Source organism: Acinonyx jubatus, chromosome C1, assembly GCF_027475565.1.
Source record: "Acinonyx jubatus isolate Ajub_Pintada_27869175 chromosome C1, VMU_Ajub_asm_v1.0, whole genome shotgun sequence".
NCBI lineage: Eukaryota > Metazoa > Chordata > Mammalia > Carnivora > Felidae > Acinonyx > Acinonyx jubatus.
The window spans coordinates 135,650,700-135,671,903 of NC_069381.1; the positions used below are offsets into that span (position 1 = coordinate 135,650,700).

At 37.0% G+C, this 21,204-nt stretch overlaps 1 long non-coding RNA gene across 3 annotated transcripts in view; it reads right to left on the bottom strand.

Annotated features, from left to right (window-relative positions):
- LOC113598232 (uncharacterized) overlaps nt 1-21,204 on the bottom strand; it is a 451,524-nt gene that overhangs the window by 427,420 nt on the left and 2,900 nt on the right. Inside the window, exons 1-4 of one of the 3 annotated variants that reach the window (XR_008295334.1) lie at nt 17,547-20,056; nt 17,250-17,445; nt 13,696-13,828; nt 9,933-10,114 (exon numbers count right to left, since the gene is read on the bottom strand). This is a non-coding gene — a long non-coding RNA (uncharacterized LOC113598232). Of the gene's footprint in view, nt 1-9,932; nt 10,115-13,695; nt 17,446-17,546; nt 20,057-21,204 lie in introns of those variants that run through there. The other 2 variants (XR_008295333.1, XR_008295332.1) reach the window with 2 other exon arrangements.

The following is a 21,204-nucleotide window of genomic DNA, read 5'->3' on the forward strand; positions in this document are numbered from 1 at the left end:
TATAAATCCTTTCTATTGCCATGACTTCAATTTCACTAACCTTTTCTTCCAAAATGTCTAATCAAATGTTAATCCCACCCAGTAAGTTTTTTGCCTTACACATTGAATTTTCCATGTCTAGATATTTGATTTGTATCTTTTTGAAACTTACGGTATCTTCAGCTAAAATTTGGTAACATATGGAGTAAGTTATAACAATGTTTAGTGTTCTTTTCTGCTAATTCTAACATCTGTGTCAGTTCTGGGTTCCTTTTGATATGTTTATTATCCTCATTAAGAAGTCTTACATTTGTGTACTTGTACCCATCTTTCTAGGTGCTGGATATTTTATATTCCTAAAAATATTCTTGAACTTAGTTCTGAAACTTAAAATGTTACTTAAAATCACGTTGATCCTCTTGGACCTTGCTTTTAAGGTTTGTTAGGCATAACCAGGGAAGGGTTCATTCTAGGACTAATTATTTCTACTACTGAGGCAAGAGTAGTCTACATACTCTAGGCAATCCCCATTAGTAATAAGGCTTTCCAGTCTAGCTGGTAGTAATGGTTCTTGATGGTCTGTGCAAGCATCAGGCATTATTGCCTTTAATCCTTTTTTATGGTTCTTTCCCTGGCCTTGGAGAGTTTCTTCACACTCATGCACTGATCAGTGCTGTGCTGTGCTAAATAATCAAGAGAGACTCTTTGCTGGTCTTTGGGATCTCTTTCTGAGCATTTTCCCTTAAAGTAATTTGTCCTGAGAATTCTCACTGCCCTGGTCTCCCAGACTTTCAGCTGTATCTCCTCAATTCAGAGAGTCTGAAATCACATATTTGACATCAAATATTTTATTACAGAAGAACATAAAGCTTTTGCAACCTATACTGTTTTGACACATTGTCTTTAATTGCTGACTTTTAGTTTGATTTGCTCCTTGACTTTAGAAGGCCTGCTGTGGTCTTTTAATAGCCTCAGCCAGGGGCCCTTTACCACCTCTGCCAATCATCTATCTCACATTTTACTGCATGGGCCAAGTCTGCTTGGAGAGTCATTCAGGGAAGTAAGCTGGGACAATCATAAGATTCATCTTATCTTTTGACAACTATCAGAGAACACTGCCCTTCACTGCCTAATGCCTGGTATCTAGAAAGTTGTTACTGCATTATATATTTTTTAAGTTTATTTATTTGTTTTGAGAGAGAGACAGTACACATGCATGAGAGCAGGGAAGGGGCGGAGAGAGAGAGAGGAGAGAGCGAATCCCAATGCGAGGCTCAATCCCATGAACCATGAGATCATAAGCTGAGCCAAAACCAAGAGCTGGATGCTTAACTGACTGAGACACCCAGGCACCCCTGTTGTTGAATTTTTAAGAGGTGAAGTAAATAAATATATATATTTATCCTACATATATATTCTTGAAGTGATAAAATTCATACATGAAGTCAAAAGTCAACTTCACATTTAATGGACAAACATGGAAAACATTTCCATTAAAGTGAAGGATATCTACCATAAACTTGATGGACATTTATCTTGGAGCTCTCATTAATGCAATGAAGATCTAAAAAGAATAAAATGAATAATATTATTTGTAGTTGGAATGAAATTTTCTTCTTAGGAAAAACTAAGGAGTCACTTAGAAAAGGAAAGTATGTCATTTACAAATACTATCTTTAAAAAGGAAAGTTTGATGGGGCCCCTGGGTGTCTCAGTCAGTTAAGCGTCTGACTCTTGATTTCAGCTCAGGTCATGATCTCACAGTTGTGAGACGGAGCCCCATGTCAGGCTCTGTGCTGGGTGTGGAGCCTGCCTAAGAATTTCTCTCTCCCTATGCTCCTCCCCACCTCAAAAAAAAAAAAAATCCATTCTGATCCTGATAATAAGATCAATAGACGTTTACTAAAGCAAACTTGGGATATGAAGAAATGTCTAAAGTAACGGTCATCCATAATTTCTCATGGAATAACCCTTTAGACACAATTGACATTTATAAGTCTAATATTTGAATTTCAATGGTCCTGATTTTCTGCATGCAAAAAATCTTTACCTCAAAATGTTTCCTAGCAGTTGTTTGGATTGTGCCACATGTGCTTAAGCCTAGTCTGTTTATATTTTTCTACTCTGCTTTCTTTTACTATGGCATTCTCTGTCAACTCTCCTATCAGAGGCTTTCTTGAGCTTTCAATTTGCCAGACCTGCCCAGGGATCTGTTATAGAGTTGGAAAAAATGTCAATTGTTCATCTCTGCTAAGACATCATTTTGTGGCCCCAAAATAGTGCGATATGTCCCTCAAGACTCAGAGTATACTTAATCCAATAAAGTTAATGTTTACTATCCCTCTCTTTTGGAAATAGAGTTCCTTGGGAAAAGAGAGGCCATAATCTGTGGTGATCCCTGTTTATCACCTTCTACCTCCTTTCTCTCCTCCAAAGTCTCAGGCACTAACATCCTCATCTTCCTTCATATATAAGCGAAATCTCCCATGTATATCAACTCTGGAAAATTAACTTTAAGGGTGAATATAACCAAACCATGTCTCCATAATTGTAGATCAATGAAAAAGAAAAAGAGAGAATTAGGGAAATGTGAGGGAAAACAAGAATGACAGACAAGACACTAGAGAGGATTGCAGAAAGATGGAAAATGAAAGAAAGATAAGGAATGACAGAAAGGGAGAAATGGTAGGAGGAATGGAAGGAGGAAGGGAGGGGAAGTGGATGAAGGAGGGAGGGGAGGATAAAACAGAGAGAAAATGAAGGAAGATGAGACTGTTGAGATTGAGACAGACAGATTGAGACTGTTGTTTATGAAAAAGAAGACATACAGAACTAATGACAGAAACATAAATTTCCATGTCTTGAAAATTTTTCAAAAGCTAAAGTTTTCTTTAGGATTGACCATGTGACAATCCTTCCTTGTTTTGTGGGGGAAAAAATGATGTTACTAAATTGTGACGAATGTTCTTATAACAGTTGAAAGCAAGACTTTCAACATTCCTTTACCAGTATATACATACTGCAACAAAAGACAAGGATATAATTGGTTAGCAAAATCTTATGAAAATATTATCTGTATCCAGAAAGTATGCTTGTTTTCTGTTAAATGTTTCATTAGAAAATAGAAGAAAAAAGTCTCTCCTACCCAAATGTCTTCAATAAGAGTCAGAATGCTTTATTTTCCACACTTTATCTTGGAAAATTCAGAGTACCGGAATCTTTGAAAGATCCATTAACAAAGAACTGAAAAGCATTGTAGGCAATATCCAAATTATGTTCGATAGTATAGTATACAGTAAGATAACAATAGAAAACCCTATTGACTGATATTAGTCTTTTAGAAACTTTAATTATATTGCACTTAAAATAATCAATAGGGAATGACTAGGAAGGAGAACAGACAGTCTATATTTTAGCAAGGTTCTAAAAACACGTGCTGGCTGGCTAGATAGATGGCTGAATGGATGGATGAGTAGATTTTCTATTTTCCATTTTGTGCTATTACATGAACAAGACTGCTGATGGAATATATGTGGGCTGGAGGGAGGTAGAAGGGAAGGGAATAATCAAGGACAATTCTGAATTTTTGAGATGAGAAAACTGGTAGATACTAACAGAATATACTAGCTTTGAGAAACAAAGTGCAATCAGATTGGAGGAATAAGAAAATCAAGGTTTCAATTATAATACGGTTAAGTTTTAAATTTCTTTCAAATACCTAGGTAAAGCTATTAAGTAGGCTACTGAATATGTTTTAAGCAAAGGTCAAGTCTGTGAACAAATATTTGCCAGCCACTGACCTATAAGTAGCATGTAACATCATTGATGGACGTGGTCACTTAGGTAGAAAATATAGATGGAGAACGAAGATCCCAGGAGCACTCCAATATTTACAAGAGAAAGAACCAGGAAAGTGTGGTGTCTCAAGTCCAAGAAGGCATTTCAAAAGGGGGCGTGTGGTCAGCCGTATGCAAGATTACTACAGAAAAGTCAAGCAAGATGTATTCAGAAAATGAGACTCCTGAATTTTGCTCTATGAATTTTACTGGTTATCTTGATATTAACAGAACTCAACAGAAGCATACTCCTGGTACACTGTTAAAAAATATTTTTAGGGATGCCTGGGTGGCTCAGTTGGTTAAGTATCCGACTCTTGGTTTCAGCTTAGGTCATGATCTCACAGGTTCGTGAGTTCAAGGTCTGCATGGGGCTCTGCAGCCTCCTTGGGATTCTCTCTCTCTCCCTCTCTCCCTGCCCCCTCACACCCCCCACTCATGTGCATACTCTCTCAAAAAAAAAAAACTTAAAAAATATTTTTTTTATTTAAAAATTTTTTAATGTTTACTTTTGAGATAGAGAGAGACAAATCATGAGCAGGGGAGAGGCAGAGAGAGAGGAACACACAGAATCTGCAACAGGCTCCAGGCTCTGAGCCATCAGTACAGAGCCCAACGTGGGGCTTGAACTCACAAACTGTGAGATCATGACCTGAGCCAAAGTCAGACACTTAACTGACTGAGCCACCCAGGCACTCCACAAAAATATTTTTAATGGTCACTCAGCATGCCATCATGTTCAGTCTATGTTGTATCATAACATCTAGTAAATACTTTATAAAATATGTTTTGTTGGCATCCATTTTTGCACTATAACAAAGACCATAATTCTGAATCTCCTCATGCAACTAGAGTTATATCTTTGATGATCTCCCTAAATAAATTCATAGTTGAGGTATTTTATTTCAAAGATAATGAATGTTGTATAGGCTTTGAATACATCTTTCCAATTTCTCCTTTTGCCATGAAGGTTAATTTAGAACATATTATCATTCCTGATCTGGCGATAAGATGTAAATGAAATAAAAATTATTTAAGTTAAGCTATAGCTTTCCCATATAAACAACCCAAACCATTTCCTTATACTTATTCTTTATACATTATTCTTTTTATTTTATTTTATTCTTTTACATTTATTTATTTTTGAGAGACAGAGTGAGACAAAACGTGAGCAGGGAAGGGGCAGAGAGAGGAGACACAGAATCTGAAGCAGGCTCCAGGCTCTGAGCAAGCGGTCAGCACAGAGCCTGATGCAGGGCTCGAACCCATGAACTGTGAGATCATGACCTGAGTCGAGTCAGATGCTCAACCGACTGAGCCACCCAGGCGCCCCAATACATTATTCTTTCATATACTCAACAAAGCCAGACATTTTCAGTTTACATGTGGGAAAGATACTGGAAGAAAAATGATCATTTAATCTCATAGTTTCTATTGCTTTGAGTCCATATTCTATGCATCTGTTACTGAATGAAGGTGAGCTCTGAGTAAAACCTAGACATTTTGAATTGAGTTACTAGGTAAACCTACAATTAAAATGACTCAAACAACACCCTAACGAGAAAAGCATATAATATAATCAGTGTAAAAAAAAATCTTTAGGGTTTATTTTTACCTCACAGACCAATAACAATCAAAGTTAAATTAAAATATCCTCAGTGCTTAGCACATTACCTGGCACTTAATGGGTGCTCACTAAATATTTGTTGACTGAATTAAAAGCCAGCTCAGGAGAAAATAAAATAGATCAACATTACATTCCCTCCTGTGGATAAAGAGGCTGTTTTGCAAGGCAGTCCAAGAATCAATAGTAAAATAATTACTTTAGGATTCTGATGATTTTGGAAATAAAATTGCAAAGTCTAAATTAGGTTTTGTGTTGGTTTCTTCTCTACAGTGTTCTACCTTCCTTTCTAAAATGTACCTACAAAAGCATTTTTTTTCCTCTAAAGCAGTCAAGTATTCCTTAAACACCAAATTAAACACTATTATTTATCTTTAATGCATGATAATAGAATAAATGTACATTCCCAGTAATACCCGCAATTTAATCTTTCCCATTACAAATGTTCTCCCAACATGAGCATGTTTTAGGCTGGTCAAAATCAACACCTCTATTAAACAGTAGTTTCCTCCAGTCAATATTTTTCTCATTCAAACATTTACTTTCAGCAATCCTTAAACTCCAGAGATCTAAATATAGGCAACCTCAACTTGAAAAAATTCACAGCTAAAACTAACATATACTCTATGCCAATCTGTGCACCAGCTGTGGATTAAAATGTGCTGAAAAGCAGAACATTTTGTCTCTCTTCAATGATCAAATAGTGTCTTGCAGCATATACAACTCTCCATTTAACAGGAGGAGGATGGTGTGGCAGGAGAGGAAGAAGAATCTGGGTGATTTTGTTTTGAGGTATCTGGAGGTGCTGAAATCCACTTAATTTATAGTCGTCATGTGGTTCTTTAAACAAAAAACCTGTGTGAGTATTAAACAGGGGCAGGGAGAGTAGCGGTAACTGAGTTAGATTCTTGGAAAGAGAATATCTTCCTGACTTTTTCAAATTACTTTGAGATTTGCTTCCTGTTTATTTTCTGGCAAACATTTAAAAATAGTTGTCTAAATGAGGTCGCATTTGCAGAGACTGTAGAAATTCCTTTAACTGTAGAGTTCCAAGAAAAAAAAAATGACAGATTTATTACAGGGGCAAGCATTAGCCAAAGAGTTCAATTAATTATTTTAAGTCTCTTAAAAAACGTGAATGCATTTTTGTATTAATATAGTATTTACCAATATGAATTTTCCTAACACTTGAAGAATAAAATTGCCCAACCATTCCCTAGAATCCTATAGATCACTAATTCTTTGCTTATTCTTTCATTTTAAATGGCTCAAGAACTGTACTGGGATTATGTGGCATAGGATGTCTTAGTTAAAGAGATTGGATGCTCACTGACCTACCTAATAGATCAATAAAGCATAATGCCAAAGGGAAATAAAAATTTCTTAAAATTGTTGATTTCAAATTCATGTTCAATATTTTGCCAGTATTTTGCAGAATGGTCATATTTTTATAGAGACTTTTGCCTAGTGGCAAATTAATTTGTTTTACTTATTTAGTTCCCCAAAGTACAAGTTCTATTGTCTTCTAACCACATGGCAAAACAAGAATAGTTACAATCCTAATCAGATTGAAATGAAATATGTATTATTTCATTTTAAAGAACTATAACTTAAATTCTTCACCATAATTTTATAAAGACAAAGCACATATATGTTAATCAGACTGCTAAATGTTGAATTGTTATTCACTGAGAGTCAAAATGAAAAGCTTACACTGTATGAAAAAATTAAAGGAAAATATTTGTATATATGCTTGTACATCCTTACATAAAAATAGGTAGACACGTTATCTTTAGATATTGTCTCACCAACAGGAAAGGAAAAATGGACAGTTTAACATACCAACAGTTAAAATGTACAATTTAAAAAGCAAAACTATGAAAAATAAAAGTAATATAAGTAACTTCTTTCTTACGTTTAAACAGGATTTTATACTTTTAAAAACACTTTGTTTTATTATCTCATTGTGAACTTTATAACTACACTTTGAGATACGAAAAGACAGACACTATTATTCTTAATTTCTACATAAGACAAACATAGAAATGAAGTGATTTTCACAAACCTTAAAACTGATCTCATTTTTTTTTACTCTTTTAAACTTCAAACTGATATATATATATATATATATACACACACACACACTGAATTACAATGAAACAGCCAAATAAAAATGGACAGACTTGTATCTTAAAAGGATATAAAAGGAAAAATTGATATATGCATTAAAGTAAAATGACATAGACAATCAATCCAAACAAAAGTTAAAGCAAAGAGAAGATGAGACAAAGCATAAATTACTGTAACCAAAAAAAAAAAAAAGTGGTGACTGTTGTTCTCTTCCTAATTCTAAAAAAAAAAAAAAAAAAAAAAGACTTAATCAGAAATCTAAATGGAATTTCCCCAAAACGAAGCTCCACCAAAGAAAAGCAGCACAGTATAGGTTAAGGACCACTTAATTACTAACTATAATCAGCCCATTTCAATTGACCTTTTAAGCATGATTAAAGGTTTTATCGTTGAATTTCACAGTTTTGGTTTTTTTTGAGCCAACTTAAATTCTCTATCCTTGACTAATGTGCATAAGGATACATTATTAAATATACCATGTCACAGCTACCACTGCTTCCATTATTACTAGTCCTTTGATGGAGAGAGTACATAACACTTTAATGGAGCCATATATATATACATATATATACAACATTATATATATCTTACATATATATATCATATTTTCTTTGAAATTCAACACCAAAACTCCTCTCAAATAACCAGTAACATTTTTTTAGATTTAGGTTTTAAATATAAGGTATTATACCAAATCAGAGGTAAACATCATTGATTCCAGAGAATTTGCTCTGAACTGGCCAAATGTTGAATTCAATTAGAGAGTATAATATGTTATCTGGGGTTATCCTGTTTGTCCTCATATATATACACACACACACACATATATGTACATATATATATTATGTACATATACGTGTGTGTGTGTGTATATATACATACACACACACACACACACACATTTTATTTTACAGCACCTCATGTCTTAAATGCTCAGTAGACCTAAGATTCTAAAGGTCACTGAAGAAATGCCAATGTTATCAGCATACACATTAACACATCTAACACATTTTTCTTATCAGCTATCAACACCTCAACTTAGATTCAAGTAATCAGTTACCTGGCAGGGACCTAGGAGAATAAAATATAGGACTTGTACATTTTAATTAAGAGGAAAATGTGACAAACAGGCTCTCTTATGAGGTAGGAAAGGACAGATGTAACTGGGAAAATAAGAGCAAAGGGCAACAGAGGTTGATGGAAATGGTCTAAACACAGAGCAGACTACTCTGTTTGCCTTTTCCAGCTTCATGAAAAACTGCAGGACTAGGCTCATCCTTGGTTCTAAACCAGCCATTTTAATCTTCTCAATAAACCAACAGATTCAATATTTGATTTCTCACATTTCCACCAAATCCCAGCATCCCCTCCACTACACACATACAAGCCTAAGGGAGCTGCCATGGGGGCTCTTAGTTAAAAGATTTCCACTTGAAGGTGTCTGACACCTGGGGTAGCAGAGATCAGGAGGACATTGCCAAAGTGTGAAATCTGCCTCTGTTTCCCTGCCAGATTCTTTGTCTTGGAACAAAGCCAAAGCGTAGGCCTATTGGGTCCACCACCACTGAATGCGGAGGTAAACAGAAGAGCAGGAGAGGAGCACCTTCATCATTATACACTGTAAGAGGCTCAAAGAAGTTTGACCTGTGAGCATAAAGGCTGGGTTTTGAGTCAGCAGGGGGTAAGTGCAGTCTGAGGTCCAAAAAAGATCCAGGAAGTCCACTCCAGTGGACCAGAAACAAAAAAATGAAAACAGTTACATGCATGGTCTAATTTATTTATATTTATTCTGCCTAGTGGAGTCTTTCTCTGTGTTTTTTTTTTCAATATTTGCTTTTTCTTTTTTATAAGTAATCCATGTTAACTACAGAAGACTTGGAAAATACACAGATGAAACTATACATCACCTGAGATTCTACCACCTGGAGATAACCACTAATAACATCTTCATGCATTTCTTCCCAATCTGTTATTTTCCTCTTCATATGTATCTTCATATATAGTTGCAGATAAAAATAGAGAGATATTTTGCCTTATATGGTGCATATGGTTGTATAACCCTTTTTATCAGTTATTTGATGTGAATATTTTCCTAGTCACTCAAATTCTATAACATGATTTAAAGGCCACAGGGTCAGGTATAGTGTATCACCGATGGGTGCTGATGACTCAGGGGAACTCAGGGGCAAACCACCATTTCTTAATTTTTACCAGTATCTTCCCTGGAACGTTGGAACGCTGAGTCCTGGCTCTCAAAAAAGTAGGAGCCATCCCCTGGCCAAAATCCCCTGGTCATACTGCTATGACGCCACCACCATCTGACCCAGTATAAACACAGCCTACACCTGTGGGATTGGACTTACCTGGAAAAAGAAACATCTGCTAATTGTCCACAACCTGTGAATGGCGCCTGGGACTGCCTGGCCACTCGGGCCAAATTCAACAACTTCTGCAGCCCCATTTCTTCAGCTCTACCTCGTCCTGTTCCCCTCCCTGCTCGTCTTTGTAGGTGTGATGCCAGCACATCCCCTTCCCGAGTCTGTTTCTGTGATGAGAAGTGCACAGAAGGAGCGTTAATAACACATCACGCACTGTATTGTTTTCCCTGGTGACCTTTACATAGAAGAACGCGAATTTTACTCTGGCGATACCTGTGGTAGATCTTCTCACAAAGGGAGGGGATCTTCTTTGCACTTTTGTCATATTCATTCAACTTTTTTTTTTTTTTTTTTAACTTTGCGGTTCCCCTGCCCGCGCCCAAGACTGCAAGGCTCACTCCAGGGGCCCTCCCACCGGGCGCTGGAAAGAGTACAGTACGGGAACTCTACCAAGCTCCACTTCCCCCCCACACACGGCTGGAAGACCGGCTAGGGGCGGCACCCTTCTTGGCCACGCCCAGTTTCCCAGGGAGCCGCGGTTTCAGCGCCGGGCTAAAGCAAACCACACGCTGGGATTACGCTCGGCCCCTGAGCGGACCTGCGCAGTGGCTTCAGGCAGCAGGCGGGAATACTACGACCATCCATCAGAGGCTGGAGGGGAGGGCTGGGGTTCCTCACTAAAAAATTATTTACTGAGCACTTACTTTGTGCCATTCAGTATGTAACATGATCGTGGTCTTTATTGAATCTCCATTACAGCAAAGGAGAAAGGAGATTGAAAAAAAATAAAACAATAATAAAATAATTACAAGTATTTAAAAAATGCTATCAACCAAATAAAGAGGTCAAGATCAAAAATACTTAGGGAAACAGTTTGAAGACTAAAGTCAGAAACGCTGTCTTGAAGAGGTTTCTAGTACATTGGAAGACTTCCTTTCCCCAGGACCTCAAAAATTTTAAGTATTTTTCTTACCATTTTATGCAACACCTGATGCATTACAGGCTAGGAGCCTTAGGAATTCACCATTTCCGCCCCACACGTCCCTCCGCCCCACCCATGTCCAGTCTTTATGCCTTCTCATTTAAATATGTCTATTGACAGCTCACTGGAAATGTTTAAATACCCGTAGTGAATGAGTTAAAGGATTAAGCATGATAAAATGCATTTTTCCTTCTAGCCTGCAGCAGTTCAATACATAAATTATGTCTTTGATCCTGGCAACTCTTCGGCAACTAAAAAGATGTTTGAAATAGGAAAACAGGAAATGCCACAGAGAAATGTGTCTCTTTGTTTCTTTTGAGAGAAACCTTCCCATCAGAGGTGCAAGAGTAGTGAAATATGCTAGAATTTAAGAGCCAGCCACACCTTTAAAATGAATTCCAGCTCTGCCACTTGCTTAGTGTGATGACAGGGCAAATTACCTAACCAAACTGAGTGAGCCTCAATTTCCTCATCTATAAAATGAGAATATAGTCCACAATGCAGTATAATTCTAAGAATTAGAAATAATGTATGTAAAGCATCTGGCATTTGGTGGCACTTGATACATTGCTATTGTTATCAGTACTTAAGAACCTGTGATGTATGAACTATTAGCTGCATTACTCTCATCTTATGTCCACCAGGATCAGAGGTGAAATAAATAACTTTCCCATAATTAGAAGTAAGGTGAGGATTTAACTTTGAATCCTGTTCTTAACTGTGTTTGGAGCCCTGAGAGGAACTAAAATGTGGAATAGCATCTTAGTAGATTCCATCAGTGGTGTCTCAAGTATAAGGCCATTTAAAGTAACACTTGGTGGATAGGATAATATGTAGTACCAGGATGTACCTTAAAAGTACTGTGGCAAGGTGAGGGCTGGGACTGCTGACTTGCCTGCAACTGTCATAACTCAGGCAAGAGTAAACTTAAAAAGCAATGGGAGAGCAGGAAGGATAAGGAAGTTAGGACCTAGTGGATTAGTTGTGGTAAGAGGAATCTATCATAGGGGGTCCCAAAGGAGCACTCCTATACACCAAACATCAATGAAGGAATCTAATTCAGACCACATTTCAAAAATACTTTACTTTTTATTGTGGGAAAGAAGTTTTATTTGAAAATATTTGTCAGAGATGGTAGTGGACTAATCAACAGCCTGGACTGCATACAGAGCGCAGGACTCTTGGGTGGAAAGGGCTTGCACAAGAAAAACTATTATAGTACTCCAGCTATGAGATTGAGCTCCAGCCTGAAGCAAAGAGCAGGAACCACAGAAATCCAAGCCTTTCGACTGAGCCAACATGGGGACAGGAAAGAGACGAAAAGGGGTATGAAGAGGCACAGACTCATAGGAAATGCTCCTGGGGCTCTGGTTATAGGTTGCTTGGCAGCAAAGATATTGGGGAAGCAATAGGAAAGCCTGTCAGTCACAACTAAGTCAAATGTTCACCTCAAAATCTTAATTCCAAGTCCTGTCAGATGGAGGGATGGAGGCACTTGTTATACATCCTGATTTAGTAAAAAATGCTTCAGAATCAGGCAGAATATTGAGTATGTATTTGGAAGACTTGACTGCACGTATCTGGAAGTATTGGGAAAAATAAGCCTAGGGAACATGAAGCCTAAATGGGACGTCCACTTTCTTCATCATAAGTGGTAATACATACAAATGGACTTTCACACAGGGACCCAGACTATAAATCATTATTGGTCCACCACAAAGTCAAGTGATGATCTCTGGAAAGGTGGTTTTGGGGTTTTGTTTGTTTGCTTGTTTAGAGAGAGACAGAGAGAGACAGAGAGAGAGAGAGAATGCATGCGTGCAAGGTGGGGGAGGGGTAGAGAGAGAGAGAGAGAGAGAGAAAGAGAGAGAGAATCTTAAGCATGCTCCATGCCCAGAGTGATGTGGAACTAGATCCCATGACCCTGGGATCATGACCCAAGCCTTGATCCTACAACCCTGGGAACATGACCTGAACTAAAATCAAGAGTCAGATGGGTTTTTTTTTTTTTATTTTTTTAACGTTTATTTATTTTTGAGACAGAGAGAGACAGAGCATGAACGGGGGAGGGTCAGAGAGAGAGGGAGACACAGAATCGGAAGCAGGCTCCAGGGTCTCAGCCATCAGCCCAGAGCCCGACGCGGGGCTCGAACCCACGGACGGCGAGACCGTGACCTGAGCTGAAGTCGGCCGCCCAACCAACTGAGCCACCCAGGCGCCTCAAGAGTCAGATGTTTAACTGACTGAACCACCCAGGTGCCCCTGGAAAAGTCTTTAAGTATAATATTATTAGACCCAAAAATATTGACTGAAGGTCTATTCCCTGAAATACAACATATTGAAACCCAGAGGGTAAAAAAGGAATATGAAACAGCATGTTTAAAAAGTCTAGATAAGAGGTCCTAATACATACAAATCTATCTTGAGTATTGAGAATTTAGATTAGTAGAATTATAGTTCAAATATCAGAGCAGGAATATGGAAAATCCTGCACTGACCTATTGTGGCAACTTCAAGATATTCAACTGGCTTTGGCACTGATATGTCTTCTGACACACACAATACTCTGAAGACAGGCAAGTTTCAGAAGATAAGGAAATCAGTGTGCTTGACACGGGGTGTAGGAATTTCACATCTATGTGTGTTGGAGTGGATGTTGGAGAAAGCCAGAGTGGAACCAAGTGTTTTTCTACAATGTTTAGTAAGAGAGTGGGCTCATTGGATGGACATACTCATACCATGGATTATTTCTAGGTGTCGACTCACCTTTGATAATGAAGATGTTTTCCATCCATATAATTGTTCCCCTCACATCCTCTTGCCTGATAACTTCTTTTTCCCATGATGGATCATGATTACTGAAGCTCTTTCATATAGCAGACCACCGAAGTCAGCCCTCCTGGAGAGGACCCACGATGATCATGATAATTAATGGTGCCTGTGACAACAACAGCTACTGCTACTATGGTAGTAAAAAGTCGATTGCTACCATCAATATTACTGCTAACATCATTGACAATACTACTCCTATTATTATTATTATTATTATTATTATTATTATTACTGTTACTGTTATTGCTACAATTTATCTCTACTATTATTAGCTTCTAGTGAGTACCTTCTATGTTCTAAGCACTATATTTGGCCCATTAAGTAAATTTTCTCTCATTTATTAATAGCACTACACTATAGATAATATCAGGTACATTTAACTTGTAAGATGGTTAAGTGGCCTAACTCAAACCATGCAGCTATCAAATGTTTGAATCAAATTCCAATCCAGATTTTACAGACTTTCAAAATCCACACTCCACAATGTTATCTTTCTATAGGAAAGCACCCTAGAAAGCTCATTTTAATTCACTGTATTATATTTATAAGGTAGCTCATTTTAAAACTATTTCTTATTATAAAACATTTTCAAACTTATAGAAAATTTGTAAGTACAGAACAAGCATTTCTGTTCTCTGTGCCATTTGAGAGTAATCTACCAACCTAATGCCCCATCTTTTATGTGCATTTCCAACAAATGAGGGTATTCTCCAACATAACCAGTCCAAAAATCAAAATGAGGAAACTGACGTTGATACATTACTATCATTTAATCTTTAGACCCCATTCAAGTTTTGTGAATTGTCCCTACAATGTTTTTTATAGGAAAATAATTAGTTGAGAATTATGTATTGCATTATAGCTGTCATATCTCTTTATTCTTCACAAGGGAATTACTTCTCAGTCCTTTCTTGACTTTCATGACCTTGTGGTTTTGAAGACTTTAGAACCAGTTATTGTGTAAAATATTCTTCAGTTGAGGTTTGTCTAATGTTTCCTCATGATTAGATTCAAGTTATGTTTTTGATGAAAATATCACATTTCCCTAACTGTATCCTATTAAATGGCATACAATTTGGACTTGTCTCAGGACTGACGATGCTCACTTTAATCAGTGATCAAGGTGGTGTCTGTCAGGCTTTTCCTCCATAAAGTAATTCTTCCTAGCCTCCTTGGTAATAAATGCGTATTTTGTAGGGATCTATTTTAAAACCATGTAAATTTCCCATCTTTCCTCAAACTTTTAATGTATCAAATGGTCCTAACTTTTCAAATAAGTACTATTCTTACTGCCATGTTTTCCTTTTGATGCTGGAATTATCACTGGTTTGTCTGGTGGGAGTCCCTTCAAACTGATTTCTGGATCTTTTTGACATTACCCAATCATTCTGGGGCCTTTTTAAATTTTTCCTGGGACAAGAAAGATCTTCTAGACTGAAATGTGCCCTGCCTCAATCAACTATTCTGGAATCAACCATTTATCCTAGGAGCATTGGTTTCTTTCAGTGGAAAATGATATTATGGGGCCATAGTCTAGGCATTAGGTCTGTTCATGATATTATGAAGCAGCAATCTGGGAGCCAGGTCTGCTATATATGTATAAACATATATATACATATGTGTGTGTATGTGTATATACACACATATGTATATATAGTCTTATATTTACACATAATTTACATCTATATTTATATCTATATAATTCTGTATTTCTTTATGTATCTACATGTACTGAAAATTAAGGGCTCTTTCTGGTTTTATTCCTTTCCATATATGTATAACTCTCTTCTGATACCTGGGTCACCTTATCCTTAACATAGTTACTTATTTGATCAACCCTCTGTGTATAAGCAGTCTGTCATGTCCAGTTTTGCATAGCTGCCCTCTTCACCTCACTTTGGCTCTGACCCAGACAAGGCCACTCCCATAGCCTATGTGAAAATTGCCTCTCCTCTCTTAAGCTTTGATCTGCCCAGTAGAGCAACTGGTTCAAGTATAAATAGAAAAAACAAAACAAAACAAAAAATGTCTGTAACTTTAAATATCTATCGTCTACATTTTATTTTTCAGTACATTGGGAAGAGTTGATTGAAGGACTTTTATATTTAGTTCCTATTAAAGAACAATTCTTCAATGTGATAGATGTTCAATTACATTACTGTGGGGCAGGAGTTGGCTTTGTGGCCCAAATTCTACCTGTAGCCTCTTACAGCCCCAAAAGCTTAAAGCCCAGCAAGCCAAGAATGGTGAATGGTTTTTACATTTTTAAAGAGTTATAATATATATATGTGTATATACACATATATATACACATATATACATATACATACACACATATCTATCTATCTACCTACCTGTCTATCTATCTATATATGTATACACACAGATCAAATGTGACCCCCAAGATCTTAAATATTTACTATCTGGGTCTTTACAGAAAGGTTCTAGTCTTGGGTATCTGTTTGCTCTGCCAACTTGGCTAATTCTTTACCTAGAGGTAGTGACATAAAGTGCAAAAAGTTTTTGGGCTGCTTTAAGCCTCAGGACTCTAAAGAAGTTGCAAAGAACCATTGAATTGCCATCTTACAAAAACAGAGGTATGAGTAATTTGCAAAATCATCAGTGAGAACAGGATAGTGCTAGGATAAAATCTTAATCACCCCACTCCTTGTCTTAGATTAAATATGGCCAAGTCCATTAGCCTCTGACTTGCATGGCCATTAGTGGAAGGCTGGCCTCCAACTCTATTTATTTCAGTCAACACCCTCTTATGTAAACTCCTAATGCTTTATTATATGAGTTTGTATAACTAAAGAATTAATTGATTATAGCCCCTAATTCAAATTCAACACTAAGTCCATTTTGAAATAAAATGATTGATTGCAAGAATTGCAAAACCTGGAAGTAGAATTTTTCAAGAGAACAGAGTCATTATTTCTGAGTTACACACCAAATATTAACAGGGTAGGCGGGCCAAATTGCCACGTTTGGACTAATGTAGTATCTACTTATTAATGAACCTTGCACACTTGGCTTAGTGTTTTGTATTAGAAACATGTAAACCTGGCTCTTTAGAGGCAAAACTGCAGTTTCTGGACAAAGAGAAGGAAATCTCATTAATACAGGAAAAAGACTTATATACAGAAACAGTTTGAAAGCCCCACTGACAAAGGCATGTCTGATACCATTTCCTTTCTTCCCCAACAGAAGAGAAAAAAAAGCTCCACTCAGCATTATTTATCAATATAAGTGCATCAATTCAGTTTCCCACATATTGTGATATCCCTGCCTTAAAAACAAAATATCTTCTTTTAAGGTTTTAAATAGCTACATCCTGTTTCCTTTTTTTTTTTCAACCTTACCCAAGCAGTGCCCCAGATAGTTAGAAGTACAAAGAGGAAAGGTATTTGAGGAGGGAAAAGAAAAAACAAAAAATAAACTTTCACAGTGCCATGAATTCATATTCCAGTATTATTTTATATTCTCACTTAAAAGCTTGGGCTGAAATGTGAGTCCCAGTGCAGTGCTGGTACTAATTGCTGTGAATAATTCAAATTTTATCACTCTCCAGGGCCTCTCTGGGGCCGGGCAGCGGAAGCCATGTTTTGTACTTCGGAACCCACAACATGATTGTTCTCAATGCTGCAAAATACACAGGAAGCTGGAGCTGCTTTATCTGGTAAACTGGGAAAGACAGGACAGAGGAGAAATTGGAGAGCATTAGCCAATCCAAGGAACCAGCTAGTGCTCAGTTCATTCCATACACACTAAGATCTAAGTCTTACCTAGGTGTACGGATCTGGGCTGTATGTGCTCTTTTGTAAGAAGGTTAGAGAAAGCTCTACTTTTCTTTGGCTCAAGAGAGAAATCCTGAAGCTGCTGATGCTTTGAAATAGGTCCTGGAGAGAATAAAGGGAAAAACTGGAAAAAATATATATATATATTTCAAAAAATACCTCACTCAACTGCCTTGTCTGCGTAATAACATTGAGCAAGACTGTCACTCTGAAGACATATTAGCTCATTTAGGTAATTAGTGTGAGCAGCATGTTTCCCTACTTATTCCATTCAATTATAGGGTTCTCACTTTGTCATTACTGGAGTGTCTTAATGTGACTTGTAATTAGTGTAATTACAATCCAATGTTAATTATATCTGCCACTTAGACATAATTTTATATAGTAATGGTCTCTAATCTCAATAACCTTATTATGTTGTTTATTCAAACAGGAATTAAGTCTTCTTTCATGCGTCAAATATGGAGATTACAAAAAAGTACTGCTTGTGTCATTTTGGTAGTTATGACAAGGGAATCTCTGAAATAGCAAAATCATAATTTGAGACAATGTCTGCATGTGCAAACAATTACAGCAGTTCCTCCCTGTTTCCAGAAATATGCCCATGTATCTCCAAATAACTGTGTGCAGTGGCAGTTTAAGCCTTGACTTGCTCATGAGTTCTGGGAAGAACTAATGTGTGTACATCTAAAAGAAGCCTATTATGGTGGTTCGGTTTATTAGTATACCAAATGCACTCATTGCTGACCATTTAATGGATCATTGCTCTGAGTAACTAACCATTGTATACAAAGTAATAATATCACCTCATTGGAAGAGCACATTATCTTTTAAAGTGCTCTTAAATATATTATTTCAATTAATCCTGAAAACAACTTTGTGAGAGTAGCAATAGCAGGTATCAGATAATTTTAAAAGATTGAAAAAAAATAAAATAAAATAAAAAACATTGACCAGGCTCACTTAGCAAAGGTAGAACTACTAATCAAAAAGCAATTTAGCAGAACAGTTAACAGCATGAGCTCTAGAGGTAGATTTCTAGGGTTTGAATCCCAGCAACTACACTTAGAAGAAGTTCAGTGCCCTTGAGCAAGTTACTTAACCCAGCAATCCCTTTGTGTCCTATTCTGCATAGCAGGAATAACAACAGTATCTACTCCAGAGGGCGGTTACAAGGATTGAATGGGCAATAGAGAAAAAGCCTAAAACCGTTCTTGGTACAAACTAAAAATGAAATAAATGCACGTTGCTGTTATGGTTACTCTTAAGAGCACTCTCATTTCTTGATTTGTAACTTGAAATCTTTTTCCTATAGACTACATCACTTCCTTATAGCTTTTCTTATGCTAATTACTAATTAAAGATTTGATCTTCACCCTGCATGGTTTTGTGTACATAGAGTATATTCATTTAGAAATAGATACCCCTGCCCCAGTGCTATTTACTAAAGCTAAAATAAAGAATCCTTTGGCCAACTCTGCTGTTATAAGAATACCGTACTATGAAGTTCCTTGGGAAAGGATTCAGTGGTTTATTACTCCGTACAAGCACCAACACTCACACTTCCTGAATACTCAGAGTGATACTTCCCATTACTTTAGCGTTTCATGAATCCTCAAAACTTTAACAGACTCAAAGGCAATAACATAGGCAAACTATTCTTTACATTAAGACCTACAAAAATGTTAGTTTTACTTATTTAATGAATCTCAGTATCTGAATTTTTAAAAAAGTGGTTAAGTCAGAATATTACAATTTACGAAATTTCCTGTTGAGCTTTTTCATTTCCTTTAAGGTCACGTTCTTTTCCTAATTTTCGAGAAACAAATAGCTTGCGTACCAAGTTTTGAAATGACTTGGCTTCTTTGGACATATACTCCCTTCTCTGACAAAGTTGGCAAAAATAGGTATTTTCATAATTTATTCTCAAATAGAGTCCCATAATCTTCTGCAACAAACAAGAAGGTGGTTTTTGCCACCAATTTTTCTTGGTTAACAAAAACATCAACAAGCAACTAGCACATTCCTGGCTTTGGATTTTTAGACCATTTTTAAAGTTCTCAGGTAGGAGAAATATTAGCTCTTGGAGTGTGCTCTAACCTCAGAGAAAAGCTGGGCCTGTTGGAGTTTATAGCAGTATAAACACGACTGGTTGGGAAATCTTTGGAATGTGCACTGCTGCCAGAGAACTGGTCATTAAATATTAACTAGAAGGTCTTCTGACTTTCTGTTTTATTTATAATTATTTACATGCAGTGTTGCGCCATTTTTGCCAGATAGACAAACAACACTGAAAGATGTCAATTCATCCATCTTTCAATTCTTCTGGTAACTACAATGACCCAGGTTCAGATACGAAGCTTGAGTTAAATGTGTGGATGAATTCTTGCTTCCAAACCAGGCCTTTGCAAAGAGGCACCAGGTTTTAATGTTCTCAAGTGCACAAAGATCACAGCCACTTCGAGCTGCCATTGAGTTACGAGCTCACAAAGCCCTCCAGCCTGTTGGTCATGCTCTAATTTAGTCAGTGATGTTCCCCTGCACTAGTTTCCAGTTTTCTCCACTATTACCTGGAAGCATTTCTCCAGAGTGTTATTGGTGAGTGGCAGTATTCCCATCAAGAAACTCCTCTGTGGGCAGCACAAGGCCATGGTAGGACATGTCCCTGGTCAGAAACTGGTGACATACTTCCATTCTTGGCCCCAGAATCAGCTAATTTTTTTTACCTTGAACTGGTCAATTGACTACTTACATCTTACTTTTCCCATCTGAAATTAGGTCCCCACCCAGTCATTTTCCAAAAATGAGGACAAAATACAAAATTAAATCATATTTACTGAATGCTCTATGTTCCTTCCTAGAAATAAATGAGTTACTAATAATGACTATGACTTCATAGGTGAGGGAGTTGACTGAGAAGCCCAAACAATGCTTATTTAAAATGAGGGCAAGAGTTTGCAATTTTTAAATAAGTCTACATTTTAAGAACAAGCACAGCATGACTTTGGAATCAAACAATACTGGATTCAAATCTAGATCCCAATATTTCCCAGATGAATGACCTTGGGCTAGTTACTCAGCCCCGTTAAGACATTATCCCTTTACCTGTAAATAGTGACAATAATAGCACATGTGAGGGTTATTGTGAGGATTATATGAGATAATGAGTGTAATGGATAAATTGTATGGTGTGCGAATTATGTGAATTATATTTCAATAAAGAAAAAGAAAGAAAGAAAGAAAGAAAGAAAGAAAGAAAGAAAGAAAGAAAGAAAAAGAGAGAGAGAGAGAAAGACAAAAGACTTCACAAACACCTGGGACTAGGAGTTTGCAAGATTCATAATAGTCTGTACTAAGTGAAATGCTGAAACTGCCATGGAAAATGAGACCCAAAGGCTCAGAGAAGTAGTATGCTAGTGTGGACATACTATATAAAGCAGACAAACTCCAGCTCACTTAATTCCATGGGAGAGCCTGTTTGAATCACCTATAACCAAAGTATGAAATGCATTGGTAAGAAGGGCTGAGCACTCTTAGAAGCACAGTGATGGCTGGTCTCAGCCAGCCCTGACAGTAGGACAATGAAGGACATTGAGTAGGACATAAGACAATGAAAGCAAAGGGGGTGTTGAAATAAGGAAATGAT